The sequence below is a fragment of the Hydra vulgaris genome, chromosome 11, assembly GCF_038396675.1.
Source record: "Hydra vulgaris chromosome 11, alternate assembly HydraT2T_AEP".
In the NCBI taxonomy this organism is placed as follows: domain Eukaryota; kingdom Metazoa; phylum Cnidaria; class Hydrozoa; order Anthoathecata; family Hydridae; genus Hydra; species Hydra vulgaris.
This window is the reverse complement of record NC_088930.1, coordinates 35,685,001-35,708,792: the sequence shown is the minus strand read 5'-3', so window position 1 is coordinate 35,708,792 and position 23,792 is coordinate 35,685,001. Positions and strand designations below refer to the sequence as shown.

General features: G+C 28.4%; 1 protein-coding gene and 2 non-coding genes across 3 annotated transcripts in view; 1 reads left to right on the top strand and 2 right to left on the bottom strand.

The window, feature by feature from the left end:
* The first annotated feature begins 7,354 nt into the window (after positions 1-7,354).
* trnaq-uug (transfer RNA glutamine (anticodon UUG)) lies at positions 7,355-7,426 on the top strand. Its single transcript has one exon. It is a non-coding gene; the product is annotated as a tRNA-Gln (tRNA).
* Positions 7,427-7,945: 519 nt separating this feature from the next.
* trnaq-uug (transfer RNA glutamine (anticodon UUG)) lies at positions 7,946-8,017 on the bottom strand. The gene has a single exon. It is a non-coding gene; the product is annotated as a tRNA-Gln (tRNA).
* Positions 8,018-18,352: 10,335 nt separating this feature from the next.
* Positions 18,353-23,792, bottom strand: part of LOC136087609 (uncharacterized) — an 18,588-nt gene continuing 13,148 nt past the window's right edge. Inside the window, exons 6-7 of the mRNA XM_065810923.1 lie at positions 21,328-21,819; positions 18,353-21,174 (exon numbers count right to left, since the gene is read on the bottom strand). The gene's annotated coding sequence lies outside the window, so the exon portion shown is untranslated. The remainder of the gene's footprint in view (positions 21,175-21,327; positions 21,820-23,792) is intronic.

The following is a 23,792-nucleotide window of genomic DNA, read 5'->3' as shown; positions in this document are numbered from 1 at the left end:
TTCGGTGCCATAACAATGCAAATTCTCCATACTCAAGCCCTATACCTTTCGTCAAAAAATCATCAATTATTGCACTACAAAAAATTCAATAACTTTAGATCCGCTTAACTTCAAAGGCCGAATGACCCCTCATTTAAGTCAAGTCAAGCTCTATACAATGATATAAGTTACATATGTTTATTTGAATAATAAAAAAATCGTCAAGAATGGCTACAATAAAATCAGATTTTAAGTTTAATTTTATATAGCTAGATATTCCTTATATTTTAAGAAATAACACTGATAATAATATAGAAATTGAGATCATTTACTTAACTACTTTAGTACATGTATAACTAGAGATATAACAAATAATACAAAATATCATCTAGTTTTGTAGCTACTTAGAGAATATTGGTTTCATGTCCAGGGAACTACACCATCTACTATATTGCTGCAGACTTATTGTTTATGAATATTATAGAATTTTTTATTTTTATGTTTAACAACAGAAATATATACAGTTAAGGATAAATAACTCATACATAAAATGAATATAAATACAATAAAGAAAAAAATAATTTGTCACAGTTTTAAAGAATTTAGCAAAGCCAATTTATGGCAAACCGCAAGAATAACTAAGTATTTAATATTATTTTAGCATGATTTACCAGTTATATATAAACTAATTTTTATTTGACAAAAACAAATGGGTTATTATGTGCCTTTTATGACAAATGAAATAGTATACGAAAACTGAAAAACGAGAAAAAGAAATATCTGGCTACATTTTGCAAGATGATTATAAACTTGAATAACTTTTTAAAAGGTTTTGCATTATCAAACGAGTTATAAAAAAGCCCATTAGAAAATACACCTACTAAAAAACAATGCTCAGTGGAATATATATTATGGAGCTTATAGAGTAGTCGAGGCAAAAAATAGCGACATATCGGAAATAATACTCAAAAAATACTCAAAACTAAGGCTGGTAAATGAAGGACCAAGGAGTTGCATGAAACCAGACCTTGACTAAAAATTTTATTTAAGCATTTTTACTTTTCGCTTTTCACTTTTTTTAGTCATTTTAAAATTATCTTTACAGATCTATTTTATTATTGATGGAACTTTGTTTACACGAAAAAAGGTCCCAAATTTACAAATGTTTATCTCGGAAAAATGATGAAAATCTGTTCGTGCCGACAACTGATATCCTTTTCCTTGGTGTAATTTGTTTAGTAATTTGTCAACACGTGAAGTAGTTACTTATCCTGAACAGTCTTATTAAACAAATGCTATAAAATTTAAACTAATACCACGTGATCAGAGTTTCTGTTTAAAAACTAATGGCAGCCATTTTAATAGATTTTTTTGTTGACGGGTGAAAATTTAGAGTTTGTCGGAAACTCGCATGGCTCGCTGATTTCTGCGGCCTCTTTGATGTAAAACAATAGGTTGCACGTCTATCTCTTATAGTTTTATCTCTTATAGTCAACTTAGTTTCTCCGCGCAGCGGCCTTGCTCGGCAAGGTTCGTGTTTCGGAGTTAAAGAGTTGAGAGAGGGTTGCACCACGAATAACAACTAAAAAATAAAAACACAAAAAAATGAGTAGCCTCCTCGACTGTAGTGGCCCCCCTCGGGCCTTGGGGAGGTGAATAATCTAAAAAAAAAAAAAAAAAAGTTCCATGGTAATAGATAGTGAGTGTCATACCCCCAACACCACCTTCCCTTCTCGCTGGCTCCAATACTATATATCACTAATATGAAAATGAAAATTTATAGGCAATGTATAATAAAATCCAATTTTAGGAATGTTACTTATCTGGGATAATATTTCCTATGTTGCTATTTTAAGCCTTTGAAATAGGGTTGTTAACCGAAAGGTTTCAAAGATTTCTGTAAAAAAATCTTTTAAAAGGGTATATACAATTAGTATTTATTTTTATTCGTAACGAATATATAGAAGCATTAAAATTTGTCAAAGTAACTTTCGCAAATAATACTTCTGAAAATTAGACTTTCGCAAGTTGCTATTTCAAATAATGCTCTTCCAAAACTTCCAAAAGTTTCACTTTCGGAAGTAGCACTTGAGAAATTAGCGCTTTTAATAACTACGTTTCGAAATCTATAAAGGAAGTTTATTCGTCTAACTGCAAGAAATGTGAAAATAAAATATCTGTATATATCAAACTGTTTGTAATGAAACTTTATCTTCAGTATAGCAACATATTAAATTTTTACTAGTTTGTTTTTTCAAATAATGATCAAAAAATTTATTTCGAAAGGAAAATTTTCGATAAATCCACTTGAAGAACGGTCACTTACGGAAGAAAACTTGAAATTCGTCATAAAAACAAGATTGAAATGTTCCATTTAAAAAAATCCGTTCAATGAACTAAGTAATTAAATGAGTCCTTTCGGTAGGTTTCAAAAATTTTCTTTCGAAATGAATCGATTAGCAAGTTTCTTTTCGCTTGTGATTCTTGCGAAAATTTTATTTTTCGTATATTGCTTTACCAGCGGCGTGGGCAGGATTTTTTTGATGTTTCAGATATGACACTTTTAGGCATCGTGCGAACTCATAACTCAAGAATGTTGTTAAGTCAAATGAAAATGTTTCTCAAAAAAATTGCAGTGATTGGAGCGTGAAAACAAAAATACCCCCAACAAGTTGGCTTTCCCAACCTCGAATTAGACGTTAAATTAAACTGCAGAATGTTAATTAAACGTTCAAAGGGTGCCTTTTTTAGATTACGTGCCCATTGGGTGTTCATAAACAGTTGCAACAACCGCATTGGTAGTTGTCTCAGAGCTGGGACAAAGTTCTAATAATCAAAGTTGATTTAATACGTTACGAATTTGATTTGACGTGCCCCTATGAACCATATTTGGGACATTCAACCGCCACAATAAGGTGCCATCGTGTGTGAAAATTTCATGGCTTCATAGGTTATTCAGTTTTTAGTACTGAAGCTTGATTTAATCGACTAATTTTAGTTACGCTAAAAAGTTAGTCGACTAAATTTAGTTACGCTAAAAAGTTAGTCGACTAAATTTAGTTACGCTAAAAAGTTAGTCGACTAAATTTAGTTACGCTAAAAAGTTAGTCGACTAATTTATTTACGCTAAAAAGTTAGTCGAATAATTTAGTTACGCTAAAAAGTTAGTTGACTAAATTTAGTTAGACTAAAAAGTTAGTCGACTAAATTTAGTTAGACTAAAAAGTTAGTCGACTAATTTTAGTTAGACTAAAAAGTTAGTCGACTAAATTTAGTTAGACTAAAATGTTAGTCGACTAATTTTAGTTAGACTAAAAAGTTAGTTGGGTAATTTTAGTTACGGTTTTTTTAGTTAAGTTAGTTACAATTTTTAGTTTTGGTCACAACACTAATGCTTTATGCAAGCAGAATTCTATTGGGCCTAGAAATTCTTTTTTTGTTATCTTTTGTAGAAGGAAAAATTACTGTTACGTTTTTAAATTTTTTTTTAATAATTCAGTGTTCTTATGGGTAAATACAAATTAAATTTTTGTTAACTTAATTAACTTTTTTTGGTCAAATTTTTCCATTTCCTTGTATTGTCATCGAAAATGATTAAGTGTGCAAAATTTGAGCAAAATTGGTTGAGAAAAAAGCTTTCAAAAATTGATTTCAAATTTTGTGGCACACAAACATATATATATAGAAAGTAACCTTATATAAAGCATGGAAAAAAGGACATTGCAGCGCTTCTATTTAACAAATTAACTTTATAAACAATTTATTTAGATAAACAGAGAACTGGATACAAATATTTCGTTTTACCTATCCTTCATATGTAGTAATAATAAAATATTATTTATTGTAAACCTAATTATATCTACGCTTTCCCATATTTTTCTAAAGTATATATAAAACAAAAACAACTGCAAACGATAAAATTTACAAAAATTTTAAATATTTTTTTGAGAAAATTCGTAAAAACTTAAAAAAAAATTATTATTCAGAATTAATTAACAAATTTAAAAATAACACAAAGCGCATTTGGGAAATAATGAAGGAAATTACTGGAAAAAAAAAATCATGCTTAGGTTTTCTACCACAAATGATTAAAATTGATAATACTGTTATATTTGAACCAAACGCAATATCACAAGAATTTAATAAATTTTTTACTGAAATAGGTCCTAAACTATCAATTAAGATCCCTAATACCAAAGCCTTATTTAGTGACTTCTTATTACCATTGGATAAGTGCGTATGCTCTGATGAGTTGTCCTCTGATTTATCAACTGAAGAACTTGAAAGGGCATTCAAATCTATTAAAAAGAATAAATCATGTGGATCAGATGAAATAAACGGAAACGTGATTATAGATTGTTTCAAGCAATTAAAAGATGTTCTCTTTAAAGTTTTTAGCGCTTCAATTAAACAAGGAATTTTTCCAGAGCAATTAAAAACTGTGTAAGTGACTCCTATTTATAAAGAGGGCAATCAATCTAAAATAACAAACTATTGCCCCAGCTCTGTGCTTTCTATATTTTCGAAAGTTTTAGAAAGAATTATGTGTAACAGAGTATACAAACAATTTGACAAAAATAACTTACTATACGCTAATCAGTTTGGTTTTAAAAAGAATAACTCAAAGGAGCATGCCATCATCCAATTTGTAAACGAAATCTCAAAATATTTTGAACAATCAAAATATACTTTAGGTATTTTTATTGACCTATCGAAAGCCTTCGATACGGTCAACCATCACATTTTACTTGAAAAGCTGAAATAAAAATTGTACTTGGGTTTTATTTTTTTAATGTATCATCTTGGCATTTTTAAAATATTTTCTAAAGTAATATTTATGTAAAAATCTGTAGAACTTTTAGTGAAATAAATTAGCATAAATCATAACAAATCACCAAAAAAATATTTTAACACCAAAAAGTCTTATATAAAATTTTATTTGACCTAGCCTAGGTCCTTGACGAACATATTGATTCATACAAATAAATACACACGTTTCTTAATATAAACTTCAAAGATATAAACTTCAAACAAAGGTGTTTAATAGTTCTAAAGAATTATTAACACGAAAATAGTTAGGTCAGATGAAACTAATAGGTTTATAATGTTACAAACAACAACTTCAACAATATAATTACTTATCATAATATTTTACATACATAGACCCACTTTACCCCACCTGATTATATTTCAAATTTTAAACAAACCATGTGCGTTAGTGTCTTAAAAGTATACTATCCTTAAAATATTTTTCAAAATAATCATTTTTATACGTAAAAAAACTTCAAAATAACCATTTTTCATACGTTTATGCCTTCTTTGAATATATTTTCTCTGAAGTTTAAAAACGGAGAAAAAAATGACTTTGTTTATGTATATAGCATTTTAGCTGAAAAAATTCCGTTTTTAACAGCTTAGCTAGGTTATATTTTAAAATTAATTAGCCTAATATGTTATAAAAGCGTGGTAAAAATTTCAACTTTATACCTAAAGCCATTATCAAAATAACAGATAAATATGAATAAAACTCAGATTACCCCGTAGACCCACATTAACCCAACTTACCCTAATAAAATTGGAAATATCTTTCAAAAAGTAACTAAAGTTCTATTTTAGCTTTGCGACTTATAGCGCGTCCATCTTCTTTTCTTTTATCGCTTTTATTTTTTATTTTTGTTTAGATTCACTCCCAACAAGGCACTCCCAAGTCGACATTCCTTTATTGATGAATGGCAACCCTCTCATTGAGTCCATTTCTTTACGTCTTCTTGAATTATCATTTACAATTGATTGCTAAATTAGCATCTGCTAATGTTGCTTCTCTTTATCGTGCTCGCCATTTCCTCTCTCCTGATTCCATTCTCTATCTCTACAAATCTCTAATTCGTCCCCTGTATGGAATGCTGTTGTCATATATGGGCTGGTTCTTCTAATGATGCTCTTTCTCTTCTAGCCAAGGTCTAAAAACGCATGGTAAACGTAGTTGCACCCGGTCTAAATGCTAAGGTCGAGCCTCTTTCACATCGTTGTAAAGTTGTATCTCTTTCTCTTTTTTATAAGTCATGGCTGATGATTCTACTATCATGGCCGATGCTCAAAGGAGCTTTTATCTCTAATTCCATCAACCAAAACTCATTCTCGCTTGACTCGCCATTGATCAAAGGCTCATTCTTTTACTGTATCTGTACTCAAAAAACTTTTATTCGTCCAGCTTTTTTCCCTCGCACTTCAACCCTTTGAAACTCTCTACCATTTTCATGTTTTCCTGACTCATACAACCTTCAACTTTTTAAGTCTTCTGTCAACCGTTTTCTTGCTCTATAACTCTATTCTTTTTTTTCTAGTAACTCCCAACTTAATAGTGGTTGCTTGCAGCCTTGTTGGGAGTGAATCAGAAAAAAAAATTAAAAAAAACAAACTTTATTCTGTATTAATTATTACCTGTAACGTTGATACATGAAAACTCTTTAAACCAAGTGTCGGTAACAAATATATTGGATTTATTTATTTTGCAAACAATTTTGAATTCATCCATTATATTTTAAAGAGATGCAGCATTGATATATAAGAAACTTAATTAATTTTTTTATTCTTTTATTAGAATACAAATTGAATTTTGAGTCACCGATTTTGTTTCCATCGATCGAAAGGGCGTTTTGCTCTCTCTCCTTTTATAAAGTCTATGTGATAATTTATTTAGTCTTTTAATTTTTTTTAGTCTTTTAAAGTAAATTATAAAGTCTATGTGAAAGTGATATGTGATCCTTTTATAAAGTCTATAATTCTTTAATTAATGATTTTTATTTGAATTCATAAAGTAACGTGTCTGTTCTCTTTAATTATAAAAAGATTTAAAAAAAAAAGAAAACTTAAATAATTAGTGGTATGTTGGTGATGGGGCATAATTTAAGCCTATTAATAGATTATATTACTAATAGGTTATATTACTAAAAAATTATAGAGGTAGCTAAAAAGTTGTTAAGATATCGTATATGTAGACCGTTATGGCAAACATTGATACGTCCAAATGTCATGATTTGTCTGGATTCCGATTCAAAGTTTTGAAACCACATTATCATTTTAAGACATATCAGTTTTTTATATAGCTGTTTAATCAATTTCCATTTATCTCAGACATACCTTTTGCCAACTTGTTTCAAAAGTCCTTAAAGAAATATTAGGCAAAAAACAGGGTCGACGATACGGGTTTCGAGGTGCGGGGCACAATCGTAATTTTTTAAAAAAAGTCTTGTATATCTAGAATTTCTAAGGAAAAAAAAAAAAGGTCCTATAGAAAAAAGTTAGCACAGAAAACATAAATTATTTTAAGTTATATAATGTATATTTATATTAAAAATTTTTTCACAATGTGTGTGGTTCTATGGTGTAATGGTTAGCACTCTGGACTTTGAATCCAGCGATCCGAGTTCAAATCTCGGTAGGACCTTAACTTTTCATCACAGTTTACAATCTTTTAAGCTGCGTAATAATTTTTTAGGCTGCGTAGTTGTGAAAACAAACTTTATAAAGCAAAGGATTTTTTGGGTCATCCATGAAAATACTTCCATGGTTAGTTCAGGTAAGTACTTCGGTGGTTACAAGCAGACTCCCGGAAAGACTTAAACTGCTTTGATGCTTGATTTCTTCCTTCTGAACTTCCTTCTGTTTTATACTTTCATGATGTAAGTAATAATGGCTGGCACTTTAACGACATGGTGCAACTAATAAAAAAGTTTGGTATCAAAATTTCTTTTCTTAACATAACAGTCCTGCATAAATTACTTCAAGCTCTTAGAGAAAGGGGAGAGATAAACGATTTTCTTGTACTCGTGCGGGATTCGTTATTAAAGAGCTACGATGTTGTGACAAGCGCGGGAGGGGACGAAAAATGGCAAAAATTGCGTGACGTAATTCATGAACGATCTTAGAAAATTAAAAGTTTCAACATCAAAATAACTTCAAAAGTAGGTCCTACCGAGATTTGAACTCGGATCGCTGGATTCAAAGTCCAGAGTGCTAACCATTACACCATAGAACCGACGATGTGTTAGAAGTTAATATAAGTAATAAATAAATTTTAATTATAATGATGATTAGTTAAATAAATAAATATTTCAAAACAATAATTTGGATATATAACACAGAGATTGTTGGATAGATCTGTGGAGAAAATATCAATTCGACTTGCATTCTTTTTTTAAAAATGGAGTGCTGTACTCTGTGTTTTCTTTTATTCGATTGTCTATGAAATAGAATTTAAAAAATATTTCGTTTAATAAGAAGAGGAAAGAAACAATTTACAAAAAGAAAATACAGTGTCCCAAAAAATGTATACACACTTTGCATGATTTTAAAAACAGTATATTTTTAGACGGATTAAAAGACTTTAATAGCTGTGAGACGGATCCAGGATTTTTTGGTGATTGAAATAGCTAACTTCCAGACATGGAGCAAACTCCAAAAATTTGTATCTTTATGCTTATGTCAAATAATAGGGTTGTGCAGAAAAATTGCGATGATTGGAGGCTGGGATTAAAAAAACCCTTTGACTTCAACCGCCACTCCCCCATCCCCACCCCAAACGTAAGGGGTAACAAGTTTAAAGGAAATAAATTGCAGTATTTTTAATTCTTAGTATTTATATAATTAATAATTATAAATACTATATTTCTTTATTAATAACATGGATGCAATTAAAGACTCCGAAATCTCAATAAAGTTAGTACGAGAAATTTTTCAAGAGATGTTTAAGAAACAGCAAAAAGATATTTTTAAACTGATAAGCGGTAATTTAAAAATTACAAACGATAGAATCGACGTATTACAAAAAGATATTACTTTACTAAAAAACACTTGCGAATCTTTAACAAAAGAAAATGAAAACAGGAAAGTGGAACTTATTTTGACAAAGAAGCAGTTGATGAATTATGAAAAAGTTCAAAAAGACACTGAAGAGAGTTTATCGTTTACACAAGATTGCTATGATAAAAAGGTTATCGACCTAGAGAAAAAGATTTCTTTGAATTCTAATTTAGGAAATGAAGATAAAACTAAATTCGACAGCTTGAAGATCGCCAAAGAAGAAACAATTTACGTTTCGAAGGAATTTTGGAAAACGATTCAGAAAGTTGGAATGATTCTGAAACTAAAATACAAAACTTACTAGAAAATAAACTTAATGTAACTGGAGTAAATATAGAAAGAGCCCATCGGACAGGTAAACCTGATTTAAATAAGCCAAGAACAATTGTGATAAAACTACTTGACTATAAAGATAAGATAAAAATACTTACAAACGGTAAATATTGTATTGTTGTATATGATTATTTATAAAGGAATTTAAGAAAAGGAGTGCCATCAATTAAATTCTTTAAATTTTTATATTTTTTGGTTCTTAAAATTACTCTTATTTAAAATGGCTGAGGAAACTGATTTGTCAAACTTTGAATTTAAAACATTTAAAATTAAAATTCAATCCTTTTAAATCGCAATTCTGATCCTGATATTAATTTTTATAATAAAGATGAACTAATTAAAAATATTAGCCCATTATATTATAACCCATACTCAATAGACATTACCAAAGGAATGGATGATAACTCATTTTCAATTCTTCATATTAATATTAGGAGTTTAAAAAAATATTTTGAATCATTAAAACAGTTTCTATATAAAATTAAAATTAATTTTCAAATTATTTGTCTTAGTGAAACATGGTGTCAAGACAAAAATGTTGAGAACGATTCATATTTCCAAATACCCAATTACAAAGTAGTCCACCAAATTAGAGACCTGGGCAAGGAAGGCGGGGGTTTATGTATGTTTATTAAGAATTCATTATTATTCAAATTTAATTCAAATTTAAGTTCAATCACAAATGATTATGAGTCATTATGTGTGGAAATCATTAATAAAGCCTCAAAAAACATTGTCGTGCATGCATTATACAGACCACCATCAGGAAATATTAATGCGTTTAAAGATCACATTAAAAATTTAATTGAAAATAAATTGAATTTGAATAAAAGTGTTTATTTCGTGGGTGACATTAACCTTAATATTTTGGATTATGACGTAAATAAACAAACGAATAAATTCTTTAATGTCATTTTTCAAAGTGGATATATTCCAGTAATAAATAAACCTTCGCGTGTGACTAGCGGTAGTGCAACGTCAATAGACCAAATTATAACTAATGAATTTATCAATACAAAAATTAAAACTGGAATATTTAAAACGGACATTTCGGATCACTTTCCGATTTTTATAATATCAAATAAATGCATTCAGCCTGATGCTTATAAAAAAAAAAGTTACAACACGAATTATAAGCGATACATCCATAAAACATTTTCATTATCTTATATCGTGTGTAAATTGGAACGAGACGCTAAAAAATCAAAATGCCAATGAAGCCTACGATACCTTCTTAACTGAATTTCTTACTCATTATAATGAAGCATTCCCTAAAATTACTAAATTAGTCAAATCTAAAACGCTTTTAAACCTATGGATAAGAAGGGAATCCTTAAATCTTCCAAAATTAAACAACGATTATATTGTAAGTTTCTTAAAAAAAGAACTTTGGTAAATGAAACTACTTATAAAAGTTATAAACGTTTATTTGAATCTGTTCTAAAACGCTCAAAAAAAAACTATTATTCTGAAAAATTAAAGAAAAACAACAGTACACAAAAAACATGGAACATTATTAAAGAGGTAATTGGCAAGAAAAATCTGGACCGAAATGCAATTCCAACTAATCTTAATATTAATAATAACTTAATTGTAAATAAATTATTAGTTGCAGAAACACTTAACAACTTTTTTGTTAATGTAGGTTCGAATTTAGCCTCCAAAATAGGACCATCTCAGACAAACTTTCGTTCATACCTAACACCAAAAAATCTGTCATGACTAATCATGAACTTACAGAAGATGAATTATTAAACTCAGTTTCTTTACTAAAACCTAATAAAAGTTTGGATGCTGATGATGTCAGTGGTATTGTCATTATTAAATCAATAAGTTTTATAAAAATACCACTTTTACATATTTTTAATTTATCTTTAAAACACGGAGTTTTTCCTGAAAACTTAAAATGTGCAAAGGTTACACCAATCTATAAAACAGGTGATCCTTCTGATGTCTCAAACTACAGACCAATCTCAATTCTTACCTGCTTTTCCAAGATTTTAGAACGTGTTATGTATAACAGACTGTTTTCTTTTTTAACTAATAATAAAATTCTTTACGATAAACAATTTGGGTTCAAATCTGGCCATTCAACCGATCATGCAATCATTCATCTAGTACACGAAATATTTAAAGCTTTTGATGAGAACAAATTTACTTTAGGCGTCTTTATTGATCTAAGTAAGGCTTTTGATACGGTGGATCATAATATTCTCCTGCACAAACTTAAAAATTATGGTATCATAAGTTTTAACTTAGCATGGTTTAAAAGTTATCTAGCAAACAGGAAACAGTACATCTCGTTTAATGATAGTAAAACGGATTTAGCGACAATTTCCTGCGGCGTCCCACAAGGATCAATTTTAGGACCCCTTTCATTCCTCATTTATATAAATGACTTAAATAAATTTTTAAGTATCTTAAATTCAATCCTATTTGCAGATGACACCAACGTATTTTAATCTGATAAGGATATTAATTCTTTATTTGAAACAGTAAACAAAGAGCTTGAAAAACTAAGTGAATGGTTTATAGCAAATAAATTATCCATAAACATAAAAAAAACAAAATATACTTTCTTCCATCGTCTTCATGAAAAGAGACTCATCCCATTAAATCTTCCAATTTTAGTAGTAAATAACTCTTGTATAATAAGAGAGCGTTCATTGTTATTTCTTGGTGTTGTTATTGATGAAAATGTGAGTTGGAAGGAGCACATAAAAATAATTCAAAAAAAAATTTCGAAAAATATTGGTCTACTTTACAAAGCTAAGCAGTTATTGAATCAAATCTGTTTAAAATACATTTATTTTTCATTTATTCATAGCTACCTAAGTTATGCAAACGTTGCCTGGTGTAGCACTAACGTAACTAAAATAAATAAACTATTAATTCAACAAAAGCATGCTTTAAGAATTATTGGAAATGTAGATCGTTTCTCACACTCTAAACCTCTATTCATTAAATTTAATATTCTCAACGTATTTCAACTAAATCTTTATCAAGTTCTTATTTTTATGTTCAAAGTTAATAAAAAAATAGCACCTATTTTATTTAACTCTTTTTTGGAAAAAATATATCATCTATACCCAACACGATTTTCAGAAAACAATTATGTTCAACCTAAAACCGATTACTCTGTTACTAAGTTCTCAATTGCTAACAGAGGTCCTAAACTATGGAACATGCTATTAAATAATGAGTTAAAAACTATTTCTTCTATTAAACAATTTAAAAACAAACCTAAGCAAAAGCTTTTATTAAATGACAACGAATTAAAATTTTTCTGAAGCCTTTGATTAGGAGTAATCACGTTTTTCTATTTCTTTATAAATATGGTTTAAATATATATTCTATATACAGTTCAATTTGTACATTATGACGTTGTTTTTTATCTGATATAATAAACTTTACATATATAAAAGACACAGTTTTTATTTATCGTTATTTTATTTTAAAGCAACGTTTTGTTTAACGTTTATTTAACGAGTTACTTTGTTTTGTATTTTTATTGTTGACATTTTTATTTAAAGGGGCTTGGTGATAAGACAGAACTTGTCTTCTTCTTGCCCCAGCCATGTATTTATATATTTGTATTGCATAAACTTGTAAACTTTTCTTATTGGCGAAATACATAATAATAATAATAATAAAGTTGATAAAAAAATTTTTGTGCTATTCTCAATTAGACTTATATTTAAAGATAAACTTTTAAGTTTCATAGTATTATCTTTCAGCGTTCAAAAGTTATGACCATATAGAATTTAAACCCCCCTTAACTTGAGGGGGGTAACTAATTTTATATTGTGATAATTTTTGAACACCTAGAGATAATACTATGAAACTTCTAATGAAAGTCTTATTATGAATAGTACAAAATTTTTTTTATCACTTTGTTGCCCCTCACGTTTGGGGTTGGGTGGGATATGAAGTCAAAAAGCTTTTTTGTTCCCAGCCTCTAATCATCGCAATTTTTTGCACAGCCTCATTATTTGACATAAGCATAAACATACAAATGTTTGGAGTTTGCTCTATGTCTGGAAGTTAGCTACCTCAAACTCCAAAAAATCCTGGGATCCGTCACTGCTTAAAAGTGCAAATTAAAGAAGACCGAATCTGTTTCAACAATCAATCTAAGAATCTGTTTAAAAATTCAAACATTTGCGCTGACTAAACAAATTCTACAAAGAATTTTTTTAGTCGGTGCAAATGATGCTATTTTAATTTAAACATTGTTGATAACGCAAAGCAATAGAATTACAAACGTGGCAAACAAGCATTTTATAAAGAAATTCGTTGCATTCTTTAAAGATTTCTGTCTTCAATTAATTGACTGTTTCTAAGTTTGACAAATAACCTTATCTTTGATGAAATTCCACCAAAAAAAGTTAGTGGCATTAGGTCTGGAAAGCGCTTCCGCGCTTTCCAGACCTGATCCCACTAACTTTTTTTGACTTTTTTTTGCAAGGTATCACTCAGAAATCTTCACGCTCCAATCATAATCATCTTTATTGAGGATATGAATGAATTATTGGAACTCTTCCGATATGGGTGCATGCAAAATTCAAAAAATTAAACTGCTTCATTTCTTGAAGATATATGGACTGAATTGCTGCAAAACTGTCCAAATAATCGATTTATACTTCTAATAAATTTGTTAATAAAAATAAACAGGCTTGTCAATAATCATGGTTGAAAAGAATAAACGAGCTTCTCAGGGTGTACTCTCGAGTGCTTAATACAAGGGAGGGGGAGGGGGAGAGAAAGACGGGAATTAAAAAAGAGTGATGGGGGGGGGGGGGGATTGGAATTTTAATAAACGGGAGAATTTTGATAAATTTTCTAGCAGCTGTTATATAAAAAATAAATAGAATATACGCTGATATAAGTTTTATACTTTGGTGAGAAATAATCCAAAAGCACGTTTTCGACAAATCGAGATTCACTTGGTCGACGATTTTTAAAGCCTGTTTACGCAGAAAGTTTTTGTTTTTATCAGCGACTAAAAATAAATATTTTCTAATTTTTAATGCCGATTTTCATTGATTTTTTTTGTTATTGTAACAAGTAAAAACTAATAACCGGGAGGTTTTAATAAGCTTGGGGTATGTGGGAAAATTTTCCAAAAATTATTAAACGTCTCTTCACCCCCCCCCCTCCTCTTTATTAAGGATTCCAGAGTACTAAGGCTGGAACTAGGGTTTTTCAGCGATAACTGCATAAATAACGGGATTAATTTTTGTTCAAAAACCTTCCGATTGCCAGTTTGTATATGTTTTCACACTTACAGCCATAGTAAGAGGAAACCAAGTAAATATAACAACAAAATTTTAATAAACCAATCATTATCGAAAGTTTTATGTGAGTGGTTTTTATCGGAACAGGTATTTTGCGCTAAACTTGTATATGGTTTATATAAAAAAAAGCGTATTGATCTTAGGTCAATAAACTTCATCCTACTATTTTTTAATTATATCTTGAGATTATACTCTCACATTGATAACATAATATCAAATTGATATTTGCAGAAAAATTATTACTAAAAAAAAATGGACACTTCAATTATAATAATACTCCTTAATATAAATTATTTATATAAAAACTCTAATATTTTTATTCTACATGTGAAATAATTTTTTAAATTTAAAATTTGGTAAAAAACCAGCATTAAACAATCTCCAAAAATGATTTAAAGAAATTCTGCTTAGAACATGCTGCTATGAAAAGTATTTTAAGTTGGTTTGTAGGTGGAGGTTGTTTTAACCTCATGGCATGAAGGTAAGTCGCCAAGTACAGCCTGCCAATACTTAAAAAACAAGAACAAAAAATTACTACTGTCCTATCAATTTATCATACATGTTCTATATTCATTCAATTTGTAAATTCTAATTCATAAATCTATACACACTGTAATAAACTAGGCTGTTCAACATACCTTGTTGAACAGCCAAGCTTTAGATATGTTATCGATTAAATAGCTAACCGTAAGCTAAACTTAATCTTAAACCAATAGAATAACTTAACCTTAAACGATTGGAACTACTTTATTTAACATCTACACCTTAATTTATTCAAAATAAATAAAAAGCATAACGTAAAGAAATGCGTCATCTTATTGATATTTTTCTAGCAAGTAATATTCATCAAAACTATTAGAAATAAATTATTTTTTTATTTTGAATATCTTATCTTTTTCATAAAGTTTATATCAAAGTATTGTGAAATGTGAAATAACTAAAATCCAATTCTAAAAAAATATATTAACTATTATGAATAAAAACAATTTTTGAAATCGAGATATATTCAAAATGCAAAAGTAATTTTAGAAATGAAATGAAATTTCTAGAAATGAAATGAAACTATCATTATTCATATTGTTCATCATCATAACCAAAAAATTTGTTGCTTGTACATTCTTTTTGATATTTTCCAGCACATATTGTTTTAATAAACCCATACAACTGAGCAGCTTTGTAAGCCACAAATTGTTGAATGCTAAGACATTATTGTGTGAGTTTTAAAACTTATGAATATAAACTTGGTTGAGAATAGAAAAAAAATACTTTATCAATTTTTTGATTTCACGTTTGGGGCAGGTGTAGCTAAAATTTTAGGGGTTTTTTGTTCCCCGGCTCCAATCATTGTAATTTCTTACAAAGCATCTTTATTTGATATATGCTTAAACATATATAAATTTTTAAAGTTTGCTCCATGTCTAAAAGTTAAGTATCTTAAACTAGGGTTAGGACTATTGTAATTGTAATGAAAACAATTACAGTAACAATAATTATTGTTATTGTATTAACTTAATTTAGAAACAATAACAATACTTGTGATTTACAACTATTGTAATTCTGTAATAAAATAACAATAAATATTGTATTGCAATTCATCTTTATAAAACAATAACAATATCTGAAAAAAAAAATGTATTGTAATGACCCACTACAATAACAATAAATATTGTATTGTAATTCGTCTTTGTAATACAATAACAATATATTGTTATTGTAATTAAAGACATTAACATTTTTATTTAAGAAGAATTATTACATTTAACTGTTTGTGTTACTAAAGTTAATTTTCATATATATTTTAAGTTCCTTTGCAGCATTAATATCAAGAGGAAATAATAAACGGGCTGAATAAAATAAATTAAGAATGTTATTTTTCATAATAGTAAAGCTATCATCAGACAGGCAATATTTTGTGGCCATTTAGAGCTTAGAAATACATAACAAGATAGGTGATGCGAAATCTAAATATGTAAAAAATAAAATTTGCAATATATTGCAAATCCGTAAATAAAAAATAGCAAAAATAATAGTAAGTTTGTCAGAGATGAATATAAATACGTTAAAATACGTTAGCTTTTCTACTTTAATGTAAACTAATACACTTCAATAGTTATTGTAATTGTTTTCATCACAACAATACAATAGTTATTGTAATTTTATTTCATTAAAACAATACAATACAATAGTTCTCGAATTTTATTGTATTGGTAGAAAAAAAACAATACAATACTTATTGTAATTGTTTTTCATCACAGCAATACAATACCAAAATAAATTTTGTTTATTGTTTCTGTAATATTACAATACAATATTATTGTATTGTAATGTGTAATTGTATTCAATTTTTACAATTACAATTACAATAGTCCTAACCCTATCTTAAAAATCAAATAAATAAAAATTTTATAGGATTTACATTTTAACACACTTTATAAAGTCTTTATTAAAAAATTAGTTTTTTTTTTAAAATTAAATATTAAAAAATACTTTCAAGTTAGCATGCATGTTACAAATTAAAAAAAAACAACATTTTGTTATAAAAAAAACAAAATTTTGTTTTTTTTATTACAAAAGCATAAGTGATAAAGTTTGTCACGTACTTTATGAGCACATTTTGCAATTGTATTTACAAAAAAGTAATAAAATTTTCTTAATAAAATAAATTATTGTTTGGTTGCGCCAATGACAAATGTATTAAAAATCACTTGGTTGTATAATATTTACTATATTTTCTCAGCTGTAGTTATCGGTAAATTTATTATCTTATCATTTGCGTCATTTGTAACAGAACTTTTTTTTTTTTTTTTTTTTTTAAATATTGCGGAAAATGTTTCAAAATTCAAAACAAAACATTTTTACCCCGATGCTTTTATTAACTCCTCGTCTCTGTCTGTTAACATCAAATCTTGCAATGAAATTTTGAGTCGCTTTCTGATTATAGATTATCTTCAAATTTTGCATTCATACTCTTGTTTTATGACAATACAATATTCAATAATTAGTTTTGCAATAAGTAAATTAAATTTTTTTACAAACGCGTACAGCCGAGTGTTAAAAAAAATAGTAATATCAGAAAAAATCGATTGCAAAACTTGTGTTTTTATAACATATAAAAGCATTGGGCTTAAAAAATTTGTTTTTAATTTTACTTGTTACAAAACGTTCAGCGTTATTTTTGGATTCTATATGTTATTTTTCTTAGGTATGACTATTTATAGCAGGCTGGGAACAAAAAACCCTCTAATTTTATTCACCCCCCTCCCCTCCAAAACGTGAGAGGCAATGTATATAAAATACTTTTTGTACTATTATCAACTAGACGTATATTCATCAATAAATTTTTAGTTTTTTTTTTTTTTTTTTAATATGAATTCACCTCCCCAAGACCAAGAAAGCCACTACAAACGAGGAGGCTACTTCCCAGCAAACAAAAAGACATCTTTAAGCTGTCTTAAAGACGTCTTTTCAAGATTAACAAAAACGTCTTAAATATATCTTAAAAAGGTCTACGTTGTCCGTCGAAAAAACGTCATACTCAAGATTGCTTAAAGAGGTCTTACTAAAGACGGGACTAAAACGTCTTATGTAAACGGCCTAAAGACGTTTTATTCAAGATATCTTAAAGATGTCTTCAAAAAGGTCTACGTTGTCCGTCGAAAAGGCGTCATACTCAAGATTGCTTAAAGACGTCTTACTAAAGACTGGTTTAAAACGTCTTATTTAAACGGCCTAAAGATGTTTTATTCAAGACTTCTTTTAGGTGTTTAGTTTATATAAAAAATAGCGTCTTAAAGACGTCTTAAAATAGCTTTAAGTAAATAAAAGACGTCCATTAACTTAAGTAAATAAAATTAAAGGATTTAAGTAAATAAAAGACGTCCTAAAATAGCTAAAAATAAGTTAGCTGGATTGTATCTTTCTATATAACAACTTATACAGCATATAACATATATACAACTAGGGAATCCAATTACGATTATCGATTACCCGAGTACCCGAGTAATTGATACTTTATAAGCAAGTTCCCAGTAGTCGACTACTCGGAATATTTTTTTCGAGTATCGAGTATAATATTTAAACAAAAAAATGTAAATATTGCACATTCATTTAACTATTAATCAATCGAGTGTCGATTTTCTACCGTTTTTTCTTCTTTTACTTCTATAATAAAGTTGCTTAGCAACCGTTGATTTTTAACTAAGTTTTAAAAGTTTTTTTTTAACTAAGTTACATAAAATAAATAACATTTGTAATTTGAAGTTGTACGACGTAAAATTTGCAAGAAAGTGAAATATTAAAAAAAAAATTTGTGAAATAAATAAAATACTTAATTTTCTAATATATATAGCTGCCTTTGGTAAGTGAAGTGTTTTGAATAAAATGTACTAAATTTCAAGTAATAAATGCATATTTAAATACGTATAAATTTCAATTTTCAATTTTTATGTTGTGATTTTTTATTTTAGTGATTTATTTACATATACCCAGAAATGTCTTCGAAAAAATCAGAGGTATGGAAATATTTTACAAAAAAAGAGAAATCAGAGTCAGTTTGTAACATATGCAAATCTATAATTCAACGTCCGGGATCTAATACTACTGGAATGATTAATCATTTAAAATTACTTAGAATATCTTTACAAAAAAGAAATTTGGGCGACACAAATGAAACTGATGCGTCTTCTTCAAAAAACACAAAATCAGTTGGAAATGGAATAATAAATTTCATAAGTCGAGAATCATTGAATGAAATATTGGCGAAATGTGCGACAAAAGATGGATTTAGCATCAAAGGAATTACTTCATCTGAAGCCATTAGGGGTTTCGTAGCAAGTCGTAATTATAAAATGCCAAAAAGTGAAACAACGGTAATGAAATATATAATGGATTTTTATAAAGAAAAAAAAAGAAGAATTAATGGCGTCGTTATTAGAGCAAAAAAAATCTGGAGAGAGATTCAATATTACTGTCGATGAATGGAGTGATATAAACGTTAGAAGGTTCATGAATATCACTCTTCATTCAGCAACAAAGCCACCTGTAGTCTTGGGTCTATCTGCAATAATAGGTTCTTGTGATTCAAATGCCACTATCGATTTGGTAAAAGCAAAACTTAAAGATTATGGAATTGAAATGGATAATGATATCGTCGGATCCACACATGATGGAGCATCAGTCATGGTAAAATATGGGAAAAATATTTTACCATTTTCTCAGTTATGCTACAACCATGCTATACATCTTGCTGTACTTGATGTATTTTATAAAAAAAGTGGGAGTTTAATTAATTGATACAAATTTCCAAGATGATGAGAATTTAGAATATGATGAAAATTTAGCAGATGATGATTGTGTTGAAACTACCGAACAAAATGATGAGGTAGCTGATGCATTTGCTTTTGATGGTAACTTAAATTTCCAAAATGATTTAGTTAGACAATTACCAATCTTTCGTGAAGACATTGGCAAAATTCTTGATGAAACACGAAAAATTATTAAATTTTTCAAATATTCTTCAGTTCGAAGCAGTGTTCTTGAAAAGCATATAATAGATCAAGAAGGCAAAAAGTTACGATTGCTACTCGATTGCAAAACAAGATGGAACTCAATAATACCAATGGTAAATGGTTTCATAAAAATATACGATTGTATACAAAAGGCTCTAATGGAATTAGGTCAGCAAAAATGTTCACAAAAAAATATCAAAGTTTTAGAAGAAATATCACATGTTTTACAACCGGTTGAGCTTGCTGTTAAAGAGCTCAGTAAAGATAATAATAATCTTTTAAAAGCTGAATGAGTATGCATTTTTTTGCTAAACTACCTAAAAGAAACAAATACGCAGTTAGCCATGGAAATGTTCACTGCTTTGAAGAAAAGAATTGAAGAAAGACGAAATGAGGATGTTATATCACTCTTGCATTTTTTACAATCTGGAAATTATCCTAAACCAGAGATTACCTGCCATTTTACTTATTTAAAAAAAAGTTCTATTCATTTATTGGCTAAAGAAACCTTCAAAGGCTGTTCAATGAAGATCCTGCAAACACACAGATGGATACAGAGTTAACAATTGAAAATGAAGAAATAATTTCAAATAATGTTTTGGTTTCAAATTATTATGAACTCCAAAAAACAATTGAATTAATTATGACTGTTCCGAAAGAAAATAATGAGAGAAAATCCACATTGGAAAAAGAAATGAAGTTGTGGGAGAAAGATTGTTCAAAACGAGGTGACTCTATTGGAAAACTTTTTACAGCATTATTGACAATACAACCAACGTCAACAGTAAGTGAAAGAGTGTTTTCGGTTGCTTCAGCTTTTGTCACAAAAACCCGAAATCAGTTGAAAATGGAAACGGTTGACAAACTTGTATTTTTAAAGTATTATTTTTTAAATAAAAAATAGATTTAAAACTAAATTTGTTGCATTTTATTTTAAATTTAATTAGCAAAACACGGTGTGGGTAAATTTTTTTTCCTTAACCCGGATACCCGGGTAATAAAAAAAATTAATACTCGATTACCCGGATAACGTAAAAATACGATTATTTGGACTCACTATATACAACATATACAATAAAAAATAATAATTCATTTTAGTTTGCATTTTTCCGAGATGGAGCATTTTTTCAAAAATCGACCAATTTGCTGTTTAGTATCAGCGTTTGAAACTTTTTCAAATTTTCATTTTACAACTTCTAAAAATAAAATAAAATTTACAGATACTTGCCAAATAGTAAAAAGCCAAATAATTTTGTCGAACAAAAATCTTGAAAATAATTTTAATTTAACACAGATTTTTAATCAAATACTAAATATTATTAAAAATTATTAAAACTATTTTTTATTACCTTCTATTACATCATATAGTTTGGTTAATGATAAAACATTCTTTCCAAAAGAACCTTTTAAGTTGAATTGTGTCAATAGGGTATTTATAAATAATCTATAACACATAATGAATAAATAATATAATTTATGAAAAATAAGCAATTTATCATCCCAACGGGCATTTTTTATTTATCTTACGTTATGAATGTATTTTAAGAAAGTATTTAGTATTTTACATATATAAGAAACATTAAAGATTTTTTTTTTAAAAAAAGAAGCAAATAATTTAATAAGGTACATAAAATACAGTTAGTTGGATTGTTAATTAATATCTTTCTATATAACAATTTACACAAAATAAAAAAGATTTCTATATAAAAATTTACACAAAATAAAAAAGAATAACTCGTTTTATTTATTTTTTTCTCGCGAAGGAGCATTTTTACAAAAACGTCCAATTTGCTGTTTAATTTCAGCATTTGAAACCTTTTCAAACCTTCTTTTTACAACTTCTAAAAATCAAATAAAGCATAATGTAGGATGCACTCGTCAAATATATTGAAAAAAACTTGACATTTTTAATTAAATTAAAAGTTCAATAATTAAAATTTATTTTTGACCTTCAATTACATCATATAGTTTGGTTGAATGTAAACCAATCTTTCCGCCAGAACCTTTTAAGTTTAACTGTGTCAACAGGGTATTTGTAAATAATCTATAAGACATATCAAATAAATAGTAAAATTTATGAAAAATATTAAACAATTTACCATTTTTACTACATGATTACCAAAATTACTAAAACTAAAAAAAAATTTACAACAAAAAAGTACAAAAATGATAGCCATACAAAAAAATAATACTAAAACCTATTCATGACCAACATTTATTTAATTATAATTTCAAAAATATCTATAGCTATTGTTTTTATTCCTAAAAATAATCCAAGTACAAAAATTTTTTTTTATTTCCTCCAATATAAAAAATCAAATAAATGCTAAAGGACTTACTTTCAACTTCCAATGAAATGATTTTTAGACTAATTCTACTGGTGAGATTTTTTTGCGTGTCTATTTTTGGAGCATTTTTTAATTGGATGCTTGCAGTAGGAATAAAACTCTCAAACAAGTATATATATATATATATATATATATATATATATACATATATGTACATATATATATATGACATATATATATATATATATATATATATATATATATATATATAGATATATAAAGATACATATATATATATACATGTATATATATAAATAAATATATATATATATATATATATAAATATATATATATAAATATATATATATATATATACAAATATATATATATATATATATAAATATATATATATATTTATAGTCAGATCAGGTTATCCTGCTACTGGTAACATGTAACCCAGTACAATCTGCTTCATGTCCTGCTGCCTTGTAGTATACGCCTTTTTAGGCAAAGGCTAGGAGATGCCAACTCCGATTTAAAACACCCCAAGCCTTGGGGCTCTTGGTTGAGTAAAGGCTAGAGATGGTGTCTCGATAAAAATACTCATCTTGGGCAGATGTTAAATGCACCCAGCTACTGTCTTGTAGAAGGCCTCCTAGGCAAAGACTTAAGGGGTAAACAGATTCTATCTGTTGACCAGCCTCGCACCCCTTCTTTATCTATTAGGCTGGCGCAGATGTATTTTAATACATTGTTTCCAGTTTAGGATGTTGAATGCTGGATCTTCTTGACTCAATGCATGGGCTTTGCTTGTGTCTCTGTTTTTATGACTAGGCAACTCATTCTATTATCTCCTAATGAGGGTACAGCTCTAAAACTCAGTTTTATGGTTCTGAGGCCGGCTGGTAGTCAGGTTTCCCGAACTCTGTGATAGCTCTCAGAGAGGCTGATTCCATCAACAGCTGAAAAATATCAAAGTATTAACAGTGCCATGTTGCGCATGGATGGTGTCCCTGTTTGTACTTTTGGTGTGCATTGCCGAGGTCACATTTGGAGCCCTTTGTTACGGCTTAGGGTTTTTTAGTAGTAATGAGGCAATTGCTTGGGTTATTAAGCGGTGTTCTGAGTACTATCTATGCTTTGAGTCAAGTTCTTCAATCCAATTTAAAAATGAATAAAGTACCAAAAACTATAAAACACAAAAAACCATCCTAATCACCAAGTTCTCTAAACCTATCATTCACTAATATTCGTTGTCTTTGAAGTAACTTTTCTTCTGTTGAGTCTTATCTCTTGCAAAGTTCACCAGACCTACTTGCTCTTTGTGAGACTAATTTGAGTGCGGCTGTCTCATCTTGTGATCTTAGTGCTGATGGTTATCTTCCTCTAATTCGTAAAGACTCCAATAGTCACATGTTTGGCCTGGGCATTTACATTCGTAAGAATTCACCCATTTGTTGTGAAACTAGGTTTGAATCCACAGACTTTTATGTGCTTTTGTTTAGCACCACTTCACTCTATTGCCT